Source organism: Ctenopharyngodon idella, chromosome 4 (assembly GCF_019924925.1).
Source record: "Ctenopharyngodon idella isolate HZGC_01 chromosome 4, HZGC01, whole genome shotgun sequence".
In the NCBI taxonomy this organism is placed as follows: Eukaryota; Metazoa; Chordata; class Actinopteri; order Cypriniformes; family Xenocyprididae; genus Ctenopharyngodon; species Ctenopharyngodon idella.
In genome coordinates, this window is record NC_067223.1 from 15,486,334 (window position 1) to 15,507,006 (window position 20,673).

At 36.9% G+C, this 20,673-nt stretch overlaps 2 protein-coding genes across 37 annotated transcripts in view; one reads left to right on the forward strand and one right to left on the reverse strand.

Annotated features, from left to right (window-relative positions):
• Positions 1-20,673, forward strand: part of sypl1 (synaptophysin-like 1) — a 454,480-nt gene that overhangs the window by 172,007 nt on the left and 261,800 nt on the right. The window lies entirely within an intron of this gene.
• The window catches only part of plekha5 (pleckstrin homology domain containing, family A member 5), a 149,620-nt gene that overhangs the window by 80,347 nt on the left and 48,600 nt on the right, over positions 1-20,673 (reverse strand). For 2 of the 36 annotated variants that reach the window (XM_051890680.1, XM_051890681.1), the window contains exon 1: positions 9,656-9,738. The exons of 33 other annotated variants lie outside the window; for them this stretch is intronic. The gene's annotated coding sequence lies outside the window, so the exon portion shown is untranslated. Of the gene's footprint in view, positions 1-4,497; positions 4,659-9,655; positions 9,739-20,673 lie in introns of those variants that run through there. One more of the 36 variants, XM_051890679.1, reaches the window with a different exon arrangement.

A 20,673-nucleotide genomic window follows, 5' to 3' on the forward strand; every position in this document is an offset into this window, starting at 1 on the left:
GCTTTGAAATGCCCACGTTACGCTGAGTCTGGAGTCCCTCTGGATCATGGCAGGGAGGCTGGTGGATGTTTCAGGATATTTAAAGACAGTTAAAAGAAAAGCACCTGGGAGTTCAAATTCAATGAAAATTCTTTCTTTTTCATTTGCATGATGGGACCAGTGTTGTTTTTAAACTCCAAATTAATTGCTGAATTTAAAGGGATGGATGGATGGATGGATGGATGGATGGATGGATGGAAGGATGGATGGAAGGATGGATGGATGGAAGGATGGATGGATGGACAGAGACAGTTGGACGGATGGATGGATGGATGGGCTGATAGACAGACGGATGGATGGATGGATGGACGGACAGAGACAGTTGGATGGATGGATGGATGGATGGATGGATGGATGTATGGACGGACGGACAGAGACAGTTGGATGGATGGATGGATGGATGGATGGATGGATGGATGGACAGAGACAGTTGGATGGATGGATGGATGGATGGATGGATGGATGGATGGACAGAGACAGTTGGACGGATGGATGGATGGGCTGATAGACAGACAGATGGATGGATGGATGGATGGATGGATTGGCTGATAGACAGACAGATGGATGGACAGATGGATGGATGGATGGATGGATGGATGGATGGATGGATGGATGGATGGATAGATGGACAGACGGATGATGGATGGATAGATGGACAGACGGATGATGGATGGATAGATGGACAGACAGATGGATGGACGGACGGATGATGGACGGACGGATGATGGACAGTCAGATGGATGGATGGATGATGGATGGATGATGGATGGATAGATGGACAGACGGATGGATGGGCTGATAGACGTATGGATAGACAGAAGGACGAATGTATGGATGGATGGGTGGATGGGCTGACAGACGTATGGATAGACAGACGGACGGACGGATGGATGGATGGATGGGCTGACAAACGTATGGATAGACGGACGGACGGATGGATGGATGGGCTGACAGACGTATGGATAGACGGACGGACGGATGGATGGATGGGCTGACAGACGTATGGATAGACGGACGGACGGATGGATGGATGGGCTGACAGACGTATGGATAGACAGACAGACAGACAGTTGGATGGCAGGATGGATAGAATGATAGAACGATGGATAGATAGAAAGAAAGAAAGATAGAACAATAGATGTAGAGAACAACAGACGGATGGATGGATTCTTCATTTCTGAATTATGCTCAACCCTGAATAGAACAGAAATATAAAATAGTTTATGTGGCGCCAGCGTTTTAAATGACTGTGATTTATTGGATGAGTGCAGGACGGCCTGTAATCGTGTGAACTGCAGTGGAACAGAGTCTGGAGCTGTCAACGGTAAAAACTCCAGCACTTTTCACATGAATTCAGCTCACAGAAATGCTGCGAGGTCGACCGCTTCGCTTCATGCGTAAGACAACAGTCACTGAGCACAAAGTTTTCGCAAGAGCGAACGCGCCGATTGCTGCAGCTCGGACGAATCTTGCCCGACAGCAGAAAGAAAACATTGCTCAAATCACTCTGACTTTGGGTCGCAGGGAAAATATTGAGTTCCTTCGGCTCAGTCAACCACAATTCATTTTAACCCATAATTTAGGGTAACATCATTAGTCGTTTGTCACTGAGTGTGACTTACTAGAATTGTGTATTGAGTAGAGGACAAAATATTGAATTATATGGCACCATTGTCACTCAGTCATGTTTTCTGACCACACAATTCTTCTAAAACATCTCTTACTTACGAGTCGGAGAAGAACTGAAAAGAAATAAAATTAATTTTAGTTTTACATATGTGTATACAACGAGCCGCCTGCATTAAACATGAAAATACCACTAGATAACAATAACACTAAACTGTGCTGAAGAGTTCAACGACGGTAAATATTTTTGAATAATTCCAGCGCAGTAACTTTGGTGGCTCTAAAACATTTCATTTAATAAAAAGCAAATAAAACTGTACTAGAAAACTCTGTAAAACAAAACAAATACAAAATACTAACAATTGCTTTGAGAATCCATTTTGTATTCCATTCCAATTTCAGAATTTGAATTAAGGAATCAAACAGGAAGTAAAAAGAAAAATGAAAAGAATTTCAAAGAAAGAGTTTTTTAATTTTAGAGTAATTTTTTAAAACGATAAAGGTAATTTTGTCAAGCCAAATTTTGAATGTTCACTGTGAAAGTTTTTTTTAAAGAGAATAAAAATCAAATAAAAAATAATAAAAAATATAAAACCAACAGTAATAATAATAATAATAATAATAATAAATTTTACATAAATTAAATAAATAAATAGTAAATTATATATATATATATATATATATATATATATATATATATATATATATATAAAAACAATAATAATAATAAATAATTATATATGTATATCCAATGAAACAAAATGTAATGTAAAAAATAAAGTGTGTGTGTGTGTGTGTGTGTGTATGTATACATATATATATATATATATATATATATATATATATATATATATATATATGTATAAAATATATTTTGCTTCCAATGAAAATGTATTTAATGCAAAAATAAATTAATATTTTAATAATATAATATAATAGGTGAAATAGGTGACGTGAAAATACAACATTTTCATATTTTGCCTTAGATTATTAATAATATACAAGAAAAAGCTAAATAAATAAAACAGTAAATAAAGTAGAAAACTAAAGAAAAAAATAACTTTGAAAACTAAAAAAACTAATTAAAAATTAAAATAAAAACAAAATGGAAAATCTATAATAACCCTGGTGCACTCCGCCATGTTTTCAGCCCACAGTTTGGGATGGGCATCACTAACCCTCTAAAACCATCTACTCTCCAACTTATTTTTAAATATTTTGAGTATCATAATGATGGTTCATGTCTGACTCCAGTTTTCAGACCCCTAATTTTGGTGCAGGCATCATTATTCCTCCACAAACTTCCCCTCCTCACCACAAAATGCAAGAGTGCAAGAATAACAGGCCTTATATTTCTGGCCTGATTTCCATCGAACTTTTCTAACTACAGAGCAAACAGCAGTTTAGTGCGAGTCTCCAGAGAGACAGAATGAGCTCACCGTCTCCACCACACCTGACAAGGCGTCTCATTAGCCGCTTCTGCTGCTGTCTCCACACGGCTCGCAGGAGACGGACAGCGGCACACGTTAATCACTTTACAAAGGAGTGGGCTGCTTCCAGAGCAATTTAGCGTGGAACAAGACGAACACACAGCTTGTTATTTCCTTCTCAATATTTTCCTTTGTGCACCGCGTTGCTAGATGTTATAATTAGTCAGATTTAGGGAACTAGGCAAAAAGAAGCTGGCATTAAAAGCCTAAAAAAAATCCCTCTGGCTATGTAACGTGCGCTGAATATCTCACTCCCGCACCTTCTGGATGCGATCGGTAAGATAGGGCGAGATTTCCTCTGGGAGGAGAGAGGAAGATAAGAGCGTTGGACTGGTTTCTGATAGCCGCTCTCAGATGTTACATAACTATAAACTGCAAACCTCACGTCCCTGCGACTTTAAGGACGTGTTTACATGCTTGTACGAGGATACAGTCATGCATGCCAAAACTTCAATATGCGTTCTTCTCACAAGTCCCTGTGCATTTGTGTTTTAGTGTGAATGCTTGTTACTCTCGCTGAAGTCTTACTGTGAGTCACTGATGAACAGCATAATGGCTCTCTATACAGTCAAGAATCAAGGACCCTGAAGGGCCTGCAAACTCACTGAAGGGAGATGCATGCTGGGAAACGCTCACAATGAATATATATATATATATATATATATATATATATATATATATATATGAAAACACTGAGGAAAAAAAAAATGGAAGAGCACGTTCAGAGCATTGCATTCTGGGAAAAAGTACCCAGCTCTGATTTGGCAAACATATTAGATCATCCTGGCATTCTTTGCATAATTTGCCTACTGTGTACATTATGCATACTAACTACTGGCGAGATCGTAGTATGGCAGTACGCTATTTCGAACACAGTCAGCGCCTCCGTATCCTCATTTCAGGGTTGATGGATCTTTCTCTCTAGATGTTTCTCTATCCAGAAGCCGTGCGGAATTTCAGTGATTCTTAAAAAGCGATGGAAGAACTTTTGAATAAAAAAAATCTCCTTTGCACGCGTCTATCCGAGTAATCCATAAGCCTGTGAAAGTTCTACATCAATCCATCAGTCATGAAAGAACGTCAGTACTTCTGCCCTCCTCAGAGTCTCAGTTATGGATATACAGTACAGTGAGCACAGAGACACAGAGGGACATTTTATATCGACAGTGACCAAAAATCATTATCCTCTTTTCAAAAGCCCGGCTAGGCATAAACACACAGAGCTCAAAATACAGCATGCAAAATATGATGCCAGCAACATTAAACACCAATACATTTGTGAATTGGATTTTGATGACATACAGGTGAAGACACGCACATTTTCATATGCATACACACTTACCGCAGGTGAGAGCTTCATGATAAATCCAGCAGAGATTGGTGCGACTTACACAACCGCTAGTGTGTGTGTGAGAGAGAGAGAGAAGGAGAGTGTGTATGTATGTCTAAACTGCCTTCACTGGCTGTCTTCCATGACAAACTGCCAATAGTTCTGTTCCCTGACGTCTCTCCACGAGCAATGACAGCAGAGAGAGAGAGAGAGAGAAAGAGAAAGAGAGAGAGAGAGAGATGCTGCTTTCACACAGCTGCTGCAGCGGCTGATCTCTCTCTCTCTCTCTCTCTCTCTAGTGCTTGGCTCTTACTGAGCATGCTCAGAACACTAGGTACAATTACATCAGGATATTGTGTTTCATAGACATGCACCATAAAAAAACACATTCAGGGTTTAAAAAAATAACTTGATGGCAAGTAATCTGAGAAATAATAATTGTCAATTTAAATAGATAGATAGATATTGATTCATAACAATATAATCTAATATAATCACTGAGAAATATAAAAAATGGCTAAACACATTAACACCATCTTCATATGAAACTGAACCCAAGACAAATTAATATCTTGTTTTCTGCATATTTTCATTTTGGTGGATTAATGGAAAGAATAACATGGTGAGGGATGTAGTTTGAAACAATTTTCACTCAGAAATTACAAGAAACAGCATTGAATTAAACTAAATTTTGAAGTAGAAATACTGAAGTAGTACTTTGTTTTATTTAAAACTTCGAAAAAAAATTTTTTACAGTGTAATAAAGTTATCATTTTACTTACTTGCCAAAGCCAAATATGACTCATATTGTGTGTTTTGTAAACATATGTACACTTTTTTTTTGCAATGGTGGATGACTTACAAAACATCTTAGATTGACAAGTGACAAGACTGAGGATGTACCAGCCGCTGTCACACCCTGACATGAGCTCTGCTGTACTAAGATAACATTATTTCGTTATTTAAATCAGTGTGTGTATTTGCATGTGCGAGCGTGTGTGTGTGTGTGTGTGTGTGTGTGTGTGTGTGTGTGTGTTTGCGCTCACGGGTCTGACCTGGCCTGCTCCAGTTCTGCTGGTCCCACAGCACTGGCCCTGGGCTCAGTATGGAGCCTGCAAGCTAAAGCTGAACCCTCTGAAACTAGGTCACAGATTGATGATACAACCAGCACAGGCAACAGAACAGAACGCGAGCAAAATATTTTAGGAGAGCTCTCCAAACAAGTACACATTCATGGTGAAATGTAACATTCAGACTTCTTGTCAGTCAGCTGAGACACTGGATTCTTCACATGCAAATATTCAGACGTTAACCCTGAACTTCTGAGCGCCATAGAGACGTTACTGTGATGACAAGATGACAACAGCGCCTCCTATCTGCTGTTCAGCTGCAGAGCTGGAAACCCTCGGGCCTATGTAATCCAATCCATTAAACCGTGTGTGAGATGATGTGTTTGTTGAAGGATGTTGATTATTTTGTTATCGTTGTTTACCCTGTTAGTCCATATGGCGTGACGCAGCAGCGGTACACTCGTTTTTTACTGCTGATGCTTTAGTAAGCAGTGTTTATGAGAAGCTTATAAGAAATGGACTTTTGGCATAAAAGGGAAAACGAAAATTGGAACCCGAAACCAAAACTTGTAATTCAGATGAATTTTTTTTGGAAAAAAAAAAAAAAAAAAAAAAAAAGTGTGTATATATAATAAATTCATACATAAAACAGTTGATTTAAGTTATTGCAATTATTATAACTAATTTTATTTATATATATATATATATATATATATATATATATATATATATATATATATAAAAATTGTGTTATTTAAAATTAAATTAAATGTAATTATTTAAATTATATTTATAATATATTATTATACATTATATATATATATATATATATATATATATATATATATATATATATATAATTATATTATATATAATATACAATATATAATAATTACATATAATAAACTCATAGAAAATAGTTGATATCAGTTATTTGATTAAAATTGTTATAATTATAAATTTAGATTTTAATATTGTATTATTTTTAACATTTTAACATTTGATTATATATATATATATATATTCTAAATTCTAAATTTAATATAGCATATTTCTAATTATAATAATTTATTAAATATGTAGAGAGAAAATATTTTATATATATATATATATATATATATATATATATACACACACACACACACACACATAATTATATTACATATAATATATAATAATTATATATAATAAAGTCATATAGAATATTTGATTTCAGTTATTTGATTAAAATTGTTATAATTATATGTTTAGATTTTAATATTTTATTATTTTTATTATTTTAATATTTGATATTATATAATATTAAACTATTTAAATGATACTATTTATATATATATATATATATATATATATATATATATATATATATATATTTTTTTTTTTTTTTTTTTTTTTTTTTTATTGTATAATACACAAAGAAAATAGTTTAAGTAACTTTTATTGTAATAACTATAATATAATTATTTATTTGTTATTTATTTAGTTATGTAAAAACACTTCAATATAATGATACAGTATTTTGCTGATCAACAACAAAGTCATTTTGCCATTATAAGTGTTGCCATAGAAACAAAAGCATTTCTGAGTCTGTGGACGTGCTCACAGAGGAATCTCAGAGTTGTCATCTTGTAATTACGGTAATTCCACACGACACGGCACTGCAGCACTACTTAAAAATACATAAATAACTGCTATTTTACAAACATTTTACATCAGCTATTGCCATGTTACAAAAGTTGTCAGTGCATCTCCATTGAGACCATTAACATCAACAAACATCTCACTGCCTTATCGTCATGGTTACCATTCACGACATAAACACAAACACACAAACGCTCTTGTCAGCTATGTCTAATAATTTACTACATCTGAATAAGCAAATGCACACTTTTACTTGGATAAATCTAACTCTACCGCCACATTAAACAGCACTGCACATCCATTACGATGGCAAACACTCACCTCTGAAGGTCTTCATGCGTTCAGTCGATCGGCCACACAGACTCACTCAAGCAGCATCTATCAGGATGACACAACAAACAGCACCGCCGCTGATTCACCTCACATACACCTGCGTGAACTAACCAGGGACGTCACAGGAACCTGCCTGAGGTCACGACCTCCGCACGACTGATCTGTGCGCTGAGAGACGCTGACCTTATCGCCACAGCGTTATTAGATATGAGTAATAAGAACATTATTATATCAGGTGGGAAAAAATTATTTTTCTTGCTCTTTTGAAATAGACAATCCAATAGATAACATTCGCAATGCAAAACTGACAAACGACAGTGTGAAGGACGCTAGTAGACATTATCCAATCATAACACTGGACATTTCCCGCTCTTTTTAACGTTTCTATTCATTTGTGATTGCTGGATAAGGATTTTTAACAAATATTTTGGCTCAGACTGGTTCGTTAATGAATCAAATCAGATTCACAGAAAATAACTGCCTTTTTAAGTGATGAATTCCCATTGTGATGTTGCTATTCATTTGGGATTGCTAGACAAATATTTTTAACAATCATTTTGATTCAGACTGATTCACTAATGAATCATTCAGATTCATTTGAAAGAACTGACTTTTTGAGCAATGAATCCCCGCAGTGACATTTCTAATCATTTGTGATTGTTGTAGAAAGATTTTTAACAAATATTTTGATTCAGACTGATTCATTAATGAATCACTCTGAGCAATGAATTCCCACCATTAAGTTTCTATTAATTTGTGATTGCTGGATAAAGGCTTTTTAACAACTATTTTGATTCAGACTGATTCGCTAATGAATCATTCAGATTCATTTAAAAGAACTGACTTTTTGAGCAATGAATCCCTGCAGTGACATTTCTAATCATTTGTGATTGTTGTAGAAGGATTCTGACTGATTCGTTAATGAATCAATCAGATTTACAGAAAATAACTGACTTTAGTGATGAATTCCCGTTGAGATTTCTCTATTCATTTGGGTTTTGCTAGATACAGAATTTAACAATCATTTTGATTCAGACTGATTCGCTAATGAATCATTCAGATTCATTTAAAAGAACTGACATTTTGAGCAATGATTTCCCACAGTGACATTTCTAATCATTTGTGATTGCTAGATAAGGATTTTTAACAACCATTTTGATTCAGAATGGTTCACCTATGAATCATTCAGATTCAATGAAAAGAACCAACTCAAACAGAACAATCCGCTCACAAAATGAACATCGCTACGACTTGCAAGCACGTTTTACTCTACAAAAGCTCTTCTGAAGAACAATATCTAGCTGATGAAATATTTGAGAGAAACCAGAAAGCTGCCTATATAAAAAATGAAAAATGTCTATTCACTACAGAAAATTCCATGACTTTTCCAGGCCTGGAAATTGCCATCATAATTGTAGGTTTTCTATGACTGTGGGGAGCCACAGTTTTAAATATAGAAATCTTAAAGATACAGCAGCAAAACTTCATCTTTGAATCTAAAGGTCAATGATAGAATGGAAAATGGTCTCCAATAAATAAATAAATAAATAAAGACTGGACTAATATATCCCGTCACCATTTAGTTGACTTATTTCTTCAAAAATTCGGGTTTTTTTGTTTTTTTTTTAAACAAAAAAGGGTGAGCAAAAGATCATTGAATAATTCCCTTTAGGAGAGGGAAAAAAATATGAAATATGAAAATGCTCCAAAAGTGCAGAACACTTTTTAAGCATCTCTATGCAAGTGTGAACCATTACATCTCATAAGTAGAAATCTCAATCTAAAACCCATTCAAACCATGTAATACAGCAACAGTTGTAGCCGTTACTACCCACTCAAACACGTCAACAAATCCCTGACCAGACCTACTAGCTGTCAGACGGTCAGAGCTCATAAAAACGAGGTGTTAAGAACCAAACGTACACACAGCAACCAGACGTGATCTTAAAAACAATCCATATGATCTAAAGCCTCTGCTGAACCGCATATAAACATCTGTGTGCTGTATCTACAGTACAATCACTGAGCGTTAAACACCCATTCATCACATCACACTGCTGTCATATCAACAGATTCATTCATATTCGGATGCACGGATTCAATAAAAGATTGAGATCGAGTCTTACCTGCTCAGATGACGATGAGATCAGGGTAGACATGCAAAAGAGAGAAACAGAGAGAGTGTGCGGTTAGTGCTTGAGTCCTGAGAGGAAGGTGAGACAAATCAACATCACATCAGCTCAACACTGCCCTCATCTGGACACACAGCTGACATGAGGATCTCATTACATATGCAGGATTCACCGCAGTCATGTGCCACCTTTACATTGTAGAAATACATCTGATATTATGAGTATGTGAGGTGTGTTTCCATGTCAAAAAAAAAACAAACAATGGCATTGTACAAGGGTGTACAAGTGGTTGTCTGGTTGTTGCTATGCGGTTGCTAGGTGGTTACTTACAAGTCTCTATTATATTCTGGTCTTGGGTCCTTCAATGCAAGTCTATGCGATTTATTGGCCTTCTTTTTGTTCAGGAAAAACGTGATCTGCTGTCTGATGCAGAAATGCATTTTCAATTTAATTTTAAGGAAATGGAATTCAAGTGAATCAAAATTCAAAGAAACTGAGAATGTTCAAAGAGAATGTTATTATTAAACTAGAAAAGGACAATTTGTCTTCACAAACTTTGAAGACTGACAGACAGACAGAAAGATAGATAGAATGACAGAACAACAGACAGACAGGAAGATAGATAGATAGACAGATAGAACGACAGACCGATAGATAGATAGAACGACAGACCGATAGATAGATAGATAGATAGATAGATAGAACGACAGACAGACAGACACAGATAGATGACAGATAGATAGACAGAGAGATAGAACAACAGACAGAAAGATAGACAGAACAACAGACAGACAGATAGATAGATAGATAAATAGATAGATAGATAGATAGATAGATAGATGATAGATAGATGGATAGATAGAGAGACAGATAGATAGAGAGACAGATAGATAGAGACAGATAGATAGAACGACAGACCAACCGACAGACAGACAGAAAGATAGACAGACAGAACGACAGACAGAACGACAGACAGACAGACAGATAGATATAACGACAGACCGATAGATAGATAGATAGATAGATAGACAGATAGAACGACAGACCGATAGATAGATAGAACGACAGACAGACAGATAGAACGACAGACCAACCGACAGACAGACAGAAAGATAGACAGATAGAACGACAGACCTATAGACAGATAGATAGATAGAACGACAGACCGATAGATAGATAGATAGATAGATAGATAGAACGACAGACAGACAGATATATATAGATAGATAGACAGATAGAACGACAGACCGATAGACAGATAGATAGATAGATAGATAGATAGAACGACAGACCTATAGATAAATAGATAGATAGATAGATAGATAGATAGAACGACAGACCTATAGATAAATAGATAGATAGATAGAACGACAGACAGACAGATAGATAGACAGATAGATAGATAGATAGATAGATAGATAGATAGATAGATAGATAGATAGATAGATAGACAAATGAATAGATGGATGGATGGATGGATGGATGGATGGATGGATGGAACAATAGATAGAACAATAGAATGATAGAACGTTACAGATAGAACGTTACAGACAAATAGAACAATAGATAGAACGACAGACAGAACAATAGATAGAACAGATAGATAGAACGATAGAACAATAGATAGATAGATAGACATAGATTGATAGGATAGATAGATAGATAGATAGATAGATAGATAGATAGATAGATAGAACGATAGAACAATAGATAGATAGATAGACAGATAGATTGATAGGATAGATAGATAGATCCTGTGCACTTTTCATATTTTCTTTACACTCTTCTGTAGCTGAAAGAGTAATAAAATTAAATATATAAATAAAATATTTAATAAGGGGAATTTTTACTCTCTTGATGGTCTGTTTTTTGTTTTTCCCAATTGGATAAGGAGCCAAATAAAAAGGGAAATGATTCCCTCTGGTGGACAAACACAGATATGACAACAGTAAAAGCGTCAGACTCTCTGCACACATTCAGAGCAACAGTTACTGTCAAAACAGCTGTAAAACAGTTTAAAGATTTAATTTCCCCCCCTGCACTTCATGCAGTAGCAAAGATCTTCAGAAGGATTTACAGTGTATGAACACTGTTCACAGACACATCAGCGATCAATTTACTTCAGTGGCAAAAGTGTCTGATAACAGGAGGGTTACTGAATACCCTGGTCATGTGATCTCAAATAGGCGGCCACCCTTACGTAGAATAAAAGAACATGTCACCGCAGTCTCGTGTGAGTGTGATTTTTGTGGAAAAATAACTCCTGCTGAATCTCTTCCTGCCAGAAATGGAGTTCAAGAGATGACTGACTTATTAAGAGGAATAAATCATCAGAAACGTTCATGTGTGGTGATTTCCTGTGCCGAACAGGTGGAGCGGGACTTGCTTAGTCACAGCAGTGTAAATTCTGCTAAAAATGAGCCAACATCCTCCTCCGCAGTTTCAGTCAGAAGATTACAGCACTTCTGCAGATGATTTGTGAGACCCTCCTTCTGTGATTTATGAATCACATTCATCAGTTTCCACACACTCAAAAACAGCTTCACTGAATCAGTTCAACGGAATCAATTTGGGAGTTTGAATCGTTTATCTTCGTCAACTATAAATAAAAAGTTGAATATAAAGTAGCATAATTCCTTTAGACAGACTGCACCAAAATCACTCAACAGATACTCTCCTGTCAGAAAGACAACATACCAGACCCTGATGACACACACATTTCCCATCACACCCTGCAGACTGCGGAGAGAACAGCTGCTCAGGACACAGTCGAAATATGTGCCAAACTAATCAAGCCTAATGAGCTGTGCGCTCACAATACACAGCAATGCATGCAGGGAAAGCAACACCACAGAGACACAACCAGTGTTCATTTTTACACCATTTTCTGTTTGCTGTAGTCTTTTGATGAAAATGTTAAATAATTTAAATGTGTCAAACAAGCATTTACCAATAAAATGCAACAAAATAAACTGTCCTTGAGAAAACAAGCCCCTGAAAATGCAGCATATAGTGAGAATAATGAAGTATCAGCGACTCCAGAGATGATCTCAGCACGCTTTAGAGAATCTGCACCGTTTATCCAGTTTTGGGTATTGCGTCACATGTGGTGTGTTTTTAAGACTATCATCTTTCCTACAGGAAGAGTGTGGCATGAATGATGATTGGCTGTGGTAAGAATGCATGTGATGCTTCTCACCTCGTCAAGAGTGTCACTCTAATCAGCGTCAGCAAGGGCGAATCTATCTTTAGATCTCTGAATCCATACATCGTGCTTTTCTGATGTGGAGGACAGAGAGCTGGACGGAGGAGAGAAGGTGAACCTCTCAACACCTGAGCATATGATCACACGCTGAATCACTTCATACTGTATGCTGAGCCGACAATCGAAATGAAACTACTACTGATGAAAGACTGAAGTAAACATGTTTTCTTCTTCAGAATAACGTTAATCATGCGCAATAAGATAAGGAGATGTGTATTATTTGAAATGCATTTCTGACTGATTGTGATTCTAGTTGTGAATCTAGAGTCATTTACTGACTCTTCTGTTCAACACAACCTGATCTCAGAGTATTCACATGTGAACACTTGTTTGCTTCAGGCTGTAATTCAGGCAGCCCTGGGCACTTATTAGAAGATAAACGAGTTTAATACAGCAGTATATTGCATAGACATTACATAACACCTTTTCTCAGACGTTTTACTGTCAGCAGATTGCAAAATAATGGTTAAAATGAATTAACAAGTCATTATAGATTAGGAGGACATGCAGAACAGTCCATGTATGAGTGATGATTCTAGACTGTAAATGCTGGAGATTGTACCAGAAGAAACATTATGTTGTCAAATGTCAAACCAAAGGTTGTGTCCCAAATCACACACTGTACACCATGCACTTATACACTATCCATTCCACTTATACTTATGCACTATGTACTTATATGCTATGCACTTATACACTACACACTTATACGCTATGCACTTGTGCACATAAATGATATGCTATGCGCTCACAAGCTATGCACTCATACACTATGCACTTGTGCACATACATCATGCACTTATGCGCTATGCACTCATACACTATGCACTTATGCACTCATACGCTATGCACGCTATGCACTTATACTCAGCACTTATACGCTATTCACTTATACGCTATGCACTTATACTCTGCACTTATGCGCTATTCACTTATACACTATACGCTATGTACTTATAGGCTATTCATTTATATGCTATGCACTTATATGCTATGCACACTATGTACTTATATGCTATGCACTTATACACTATGCACTTTTGCACAATGCACTTTTACGCGCTGCACACTATGTACTTATATGCTATGCACTTATACGCTATATACGCTATGCACTTATAGGCTATTCACTTATACGCTATGCACACTATGCACTTATATGCTATACACACTATGTACTTATACTCTATGCACACTATGTACTTATATGCTATGCACTTATGCACAATGCACTTATACGCTATATACGCTATGCACTTATACGCTATTCACTTATACGCTATGCACTTATACGCTATGCATACTATGTACTTATATGCTATGCACTTATACACAATGCACTTATACGCTATGCACTTATACACAATGCACTTATACGCTATGCACTTATACGCTATGCATACTATGTACTTATATGCTATGCACTTGTACGCTATGTACTCAACCGTGCAGTGTATGAATTTCATAAGGTTATTTTGTCGTCCAACATCAGAGTCTGTTACTTTTAAGTATGCCACTGAAATCAAGTGGTGATATTAAAAATGCCTTCAGGGTGTAAGGGGTTAACAGTGCCAGTCAACAGAGAGCTTACATATCACTTATAAAGCTTGAATGATCGGGGTTAGTCGATCATGATGGTATCAAATCGGTAGTCGGTATGGGCTGCAAAAATCCTGAACGAAGTCAAGCATCCCTACAACATGTTATTGAAAACAAACTAGTTGTGCTGCAACATTCTGGGCACACAGTTTCTCTCTCTTTCAAGGTTTCATAACTCAGTTTTCAGTAGATAAATGTGTGCATTCAGGAGCAGGGCACATTTCATTCCTGAGGCAGTGACACTACAGCCCTTGAGCGCAGAGGGAGGTCAGCGTCGGGCGACAAGGTTAATATCAGCTCAGAGCCCCGAAATGCAACCGGTGACTGATTTAGTTAATTTGCTTCATTGTGTGCGGATCTGGGAACTGTATGTCTCGTGAAACGTGGGCAGATTCCTAGGAAACCTTGATGAACAAGAGCACTTGCTCTCCACTCAGGCTACAAAAGAACGAAACAAAATATTAATAATCATAATGTCATATGTAATTGTTCTCATTCTCCTTCAGATCCATTCTCATTCCTCTTGGTTCTGAGATGCCGAAAGAAATCGTGTCAGTTCATAACTGATTCAATCTTTCATCCGGCTGTTTTAACTGAGCAGTTACGGGAAATTGGATCCGTCTGTGGGCTCGCAGTACCAGACGCTCTGTTATTACGCCGATAAAGTGGCTTAATCATAACACTGAGAATCATTATTATCAGATTATGATTAGAGTATAATCATCTCTGATGACCATCCCCGTGGAAAGCTAAAATGATTATGTTACATAAATATGTCTAATATGGATCTGTTTATTCAATTTATCAGATGATTTTATCTTAAACACCTCTAATGTCACTTAAATGAGCATTTCAAATGTTTTAATGCAAGAAACAGACATGCAAAATGCCTGTGTAGTCTGAGAATGTTCCAATTCCTTCCTCCATCCTTTATAAATGTCAATAAAAAGTCAGAAACTAAAGAGCAGCAGCTGGATGGGAAGCAGAAGAAGAAACAGATCCGTAAACATGCTCTTGTAGGATAAACGTCGCTCTTCTTTGTGTTGTTTACAAAGGAAATGCACATGTGTTGACTAGTTAAGATGGTGTAAATGTGGGTGTGGATCGACCCACCACTCTGGGATTACAAACTTGGCTCGTGTGTTAAAACAGCACGACGTGTTCTTCAGCGCGCACATGTGGAGGGTAAAACAAACATTTAGAGCATGAAATCTGGCGACGGTTAAACGAATGCACAAAAAACTCACTACAAAGTTACTGTGAATCACTAATTAGTCATTCAACTAACAAAGACACTCAGAGTTCTTTAATTACAGGAGTAACAAAGGTTTGCATGACTAATTTAAGGACTTTTAATGCATCAAGGAATGCATCAAGATGGCTGACTAGCAACAGTTTATTAGATTAGACAAGTTAACGAGTGAGTTTACCCAATAATCTGTGCAGTAACTGTTTGAACTTTGTATTAAGATGCGTTTTGGTCAACTGGATCGCAAGTTGATAAGTCAGACACATTCCCGTTTACACCTGGTGTTTTAATCCGTCTCTTTTGTCCACTTTCAACCACTTCTGTCCTGATTTCTTCAAGGGACGGGTTTATGGGTGGGTAAATGTATGGGTTTTTTCAGATCTTTTGATTTAATGGATGAAATAAACTCTGCAATTTTTTTTTATTTAGTAATAATAATAATAATAATAATAATAATAATAATAATAATAATAATAATAATAATAATAATAATAACAACAACAACAACTATTATTATTATTATTTAAAATAAAAATGTAATGTAAAATTATTATATGATTTTTTTAAATACTCGATTTTTACAGTGTATTTTACAGTGAAATATTACAATGGTTATGTTTTAGTTTTTGTTTTTTGTTTTTACTTAGCAGCAGTAGTAGTAGTAATAATAATAATAATAAATATTATTATTATTATCATAAATTATGTTTTTTTTATTTTTTTTTTACATTTATTTATTTTACAGTGAATATTACAACAGTATTATATCTTATTTTGTTGTTTAGTATTTTTGCATGTTTTTATTTAATAATAATAATTATTATTATTATTTATTATTATTATTATTATGTAAAATAAAAATGTAATGTAAAATACAATTATTATATGATTTTTTAAATACTATTTTTACAGTGTATTTTACAGTGAAATATTACAATGGTAATGTTTCTTATTTTGTTTTTTAGGTTTATTTTTTGGTTTTGGTTTGACTTAGCAGGAATAGTAGTAATAATAATAATTATAATAATAATATTTATTATTATAAATTAATATATGATTTTTTTTTATTTTATAATGAAATATTACAACAATATATCATATTTTGTTGTTATTTAGTATTTTTGTATGTTTTATTTAATAATAATTATTATTATTATTATTATTATTATTATTATTATTATTATTATTATTATTATAATAATAATAATTATTATTATTATTATTTTACAGATATATACATAATATATAAAATATATATATATGGCCAAAATCATGCAGCCCTACAAACAAGCAGTGCAAACCTGGATTTTTTTTAAAATTGCATTTTAATCACAGTCATAATTTTTCAGAAAAAATTTAACATTTTTCCCCAAATTGTGCTGCTCTAGTCCTAAGCATTGCATTTTAACATGATATATCAATAAACTAGTTAAACAGTCAAAATAAATATTTTTTTAAAAAACATTTTTAAACAGAAATTCATCTTAAGAAGGCTGTCTGACTGAAGACTGGTGGACAAGACAAAATAGTAAAGTGCATCCTTAAATCCTTCAAAATATGTAGTTTTGCATATCTGTATCCAAATTTGAACCTACAACCTCTTAGTTAGCAGCCCAGACGCTTAACAACAACGATGCATGACCATTTACACTATATATCAGCTTTAAGCATTTGCTTTAGCCGTCTGCTACAAGAAGAGAGATGTTACAGCCGCCCCTTCAGAGGAAGAGAATAATGTCTTCATCCCTCTTCCAGGCCGTTATGTAAGACAGAGATCGCAAGGCGTCGACTCTCTCCACAAACTCCCTGCGCAGGTGATAAACGACGTGCAGATGCAGACCAGCGTTTAGCGAAGAGAAAAATTCCCATTTCGCCCATCCTCAAACACGCAGCGCTCTCGTTCCCCAAAGCGTTCTCCCTCCATCATCGGCGTTTCCCAGGCATTAGCATCGCTTGATTAATCATATCTGCGAGACGTCGCGGCAGCAGACAGCAGGACGGATGGAAACACACCTGTTGCGTGATCGAGCATCGGTACGAAGACACCTATTAGAAAGCGAACAGTGCTCAGTGCAATGGTGACAATATGGTGCAAGAATGAACATGGTGCGAGGTCATTTCGCAAACATGAAACTGAATGCACATGCTAGCGTTTGGACTGAGTGTCTGGTGTTCAGAGGGGACGAGTCCGCCTGTTCCCCCTATGAATAAGACATGGAGACAAATGTTCTCACATTCAGCCCTGCCAGAGCAGACTCAAGCTCTAATGACTCATCTGAATCAGATTCATGTCCTGCGCGCTAGTGCTAGTGTTCAACTGATACAGGGCTTTTCATGGCCACTGATGATGCCAATATCTAGAAGGTGAACGATGGCGATACAGTTTAATGGTAGCAAATATGCTGAATAACACTTATTGTTTTTCTTTACTGAGAAAAAACTCATTATTAGTACCATCCACCCAAAAGCAACCAGTCAAAACATCATAGCAACTACCCGGGATGCCCTAGAAACCCCTAAGCAACCAGTCAAACACCCTAGCAACCACCCAGTATGCCCTAGAAACCATATACTGTGACAACCAGTCAAACTTCGCTAACAACCACTAGAATGCCCTAGGAACCCACCGAAACACCAGAGAAACCACTTCAGAATGCCCTAGAAACCATATAGTAACCAGCCAAACCTCCTTAACAACCGGCCAAAACACCCTAGCAACCACCCAGAATACCCTAGAAACCACCAAGAATGCACTAGAAGCTATAGACTGTGGCAAACAGTCAGACCTCGCTAACGACCACCAGAATGCCCTAGCAACCATATAGTAACCAGCCAAACCTCCTTAGCAACCAGCCAAAACACCCTAGCAACCACTCTGAATACCCTAGAAACCATATAATGTAGCAACCAGTCAAACCTTGCTAACAACCACCAGAATGCCCTAGCAACCTGCCTAAGCACCCTAGAAACCATATAGTAACCAGCCAAACCTTCCTAGTAACCAGACAAAACACCCTAGCAACCACTAAGAATGCCCTAGAAACTATATACAGTGGCAAACAGTCAAACCTCACTAACTACCAACAGAATGTCCTGGCAACCCACCTAAACACCCTAGAAACCACTCATAATGCCCTAGAAACCATATAGCAACCAGCCAAACCTCCTTAACAACCAGTCAAAACACCCTAACAACCACCCAGTATGCCCTAGAAACCATACTGTAGCAACCAGTCAAACCTCGCTAACGACCACCAGAATGCCCTAAGAACCCACCGAAACACCATAGAAACCACTCAGAATGCCCTAGAAACCATATAGTAACCAGCCAAACCTCCTTAACAACCAGCCAAAACACCCTAGCAACTACCCAGAATACCCTAGAAACCACCAAGAACGCACTAGAAACTATAGACTGTGGCAAACAGTCAGACCTCGCTAACGACCACCAGAATACCCTGGCAACCCACCTAAACACCATAGAAACCACTCAGAATGCCCTAGAAAACACATAGTAACCAGCCAAACCTTCCTAGCAACCAGCCAAAACACCCTAGCAACCACAGACTGTGGCAAACAGTCAGACCTCGCTAACGACCACCAGAATGCCCTAGCAACCCACCTAAACACCATAGAAACCACTCAGAATGCCCTAGAAACCATATAGTAACCAGCCAAACCTCCTTAACAACCAGCCAAAACACCCTAGCAACTACCTAGAATACCCTAGCAACCACTCTGAATACCCTAGAAACTATATACTGTTGAAAACAGTCAAACTTTGCTAACGACCACCAGAATGCCCTAAAAACCCACCTAAACATCATAGAAACCACTCAGAATACCCTAGAAACCATACAGTAACCAGCAAAACCTTCCTAGCTTTTCTGAGAGTTTCAGAGATCAGCTAAGTCACACCATGCTGTTCGTACACTGAAAATATAAACGGTAAAAAATGTAGATAAACCATGAGTCTTCTAATCTGATCTCCAATAATAATAATTTGTTACAATTATATAGCACTATTCTCGGCACTCAAAGCACTTTGCATATGGAAGGAGAAATCTCCTCAAACACCACCAATGAGCAGCATCCACCTGGATGATGCAACGGCAGCCATATTGCGCCAGAACACCCATCACACAGCAGCTTATTGGTGGAGAGGAGATGAAGCCAATCAGTATATATGGGGATGATTAGGAGGCCATGATGATGGACAGGGGCCTAATTGGCAAATTCAACCAGGTTACATGCTGGGGTTACACCTCTACTCTTTTTCAAAGGACATCCTGGGATTTTTAATGACCACAGAGAGTCAGGACCTCAGTTTAACATCTTATCTGAAGGACAGTGCTATTTTTTTTTTTTTTTTGGCAGTATAGGGTCCCCATCACTATAATGGGGCGTTAGGACCCACACAGACCACAGGGTGAGCAGCGCCCCCTGCTGGCATCACTAACGCCTCTTCCAGCAGCAACCTTAGGTTTCCCAGGAGGTCTCCGATCCAGGTACTGACCAGGCTCAACCCTGCTTAGCTTCAGTGGGAAACCAGTCTTGGGCTACAGGGTGATAGCTGCTGGCTCAAAAATCGACAAAATTATCATCCCACCACTAGTCCATATGCATGTACGCTTGCACAGAGCCAAAACTACAAGAGTCCCCCTGGATTTGCAAATGCAACAGACCTGAGGACAAACAGAAGCTGCACAAATACAAGCGGCACAAATAAAGCAGCAGGGGGCGCCGGTCAAAAGAGCTCCTTCACGGCCATCAACTTGCTTTGCAAATGATTATCACACAGTTTTATTCTTATTTACTCTCTGAAAGATTATGTAAATAAAGAGAAATCAAGCAACAGCTGATGCAAGAAGCGCAATGAGCGAAGTAAGACGGAGCTGC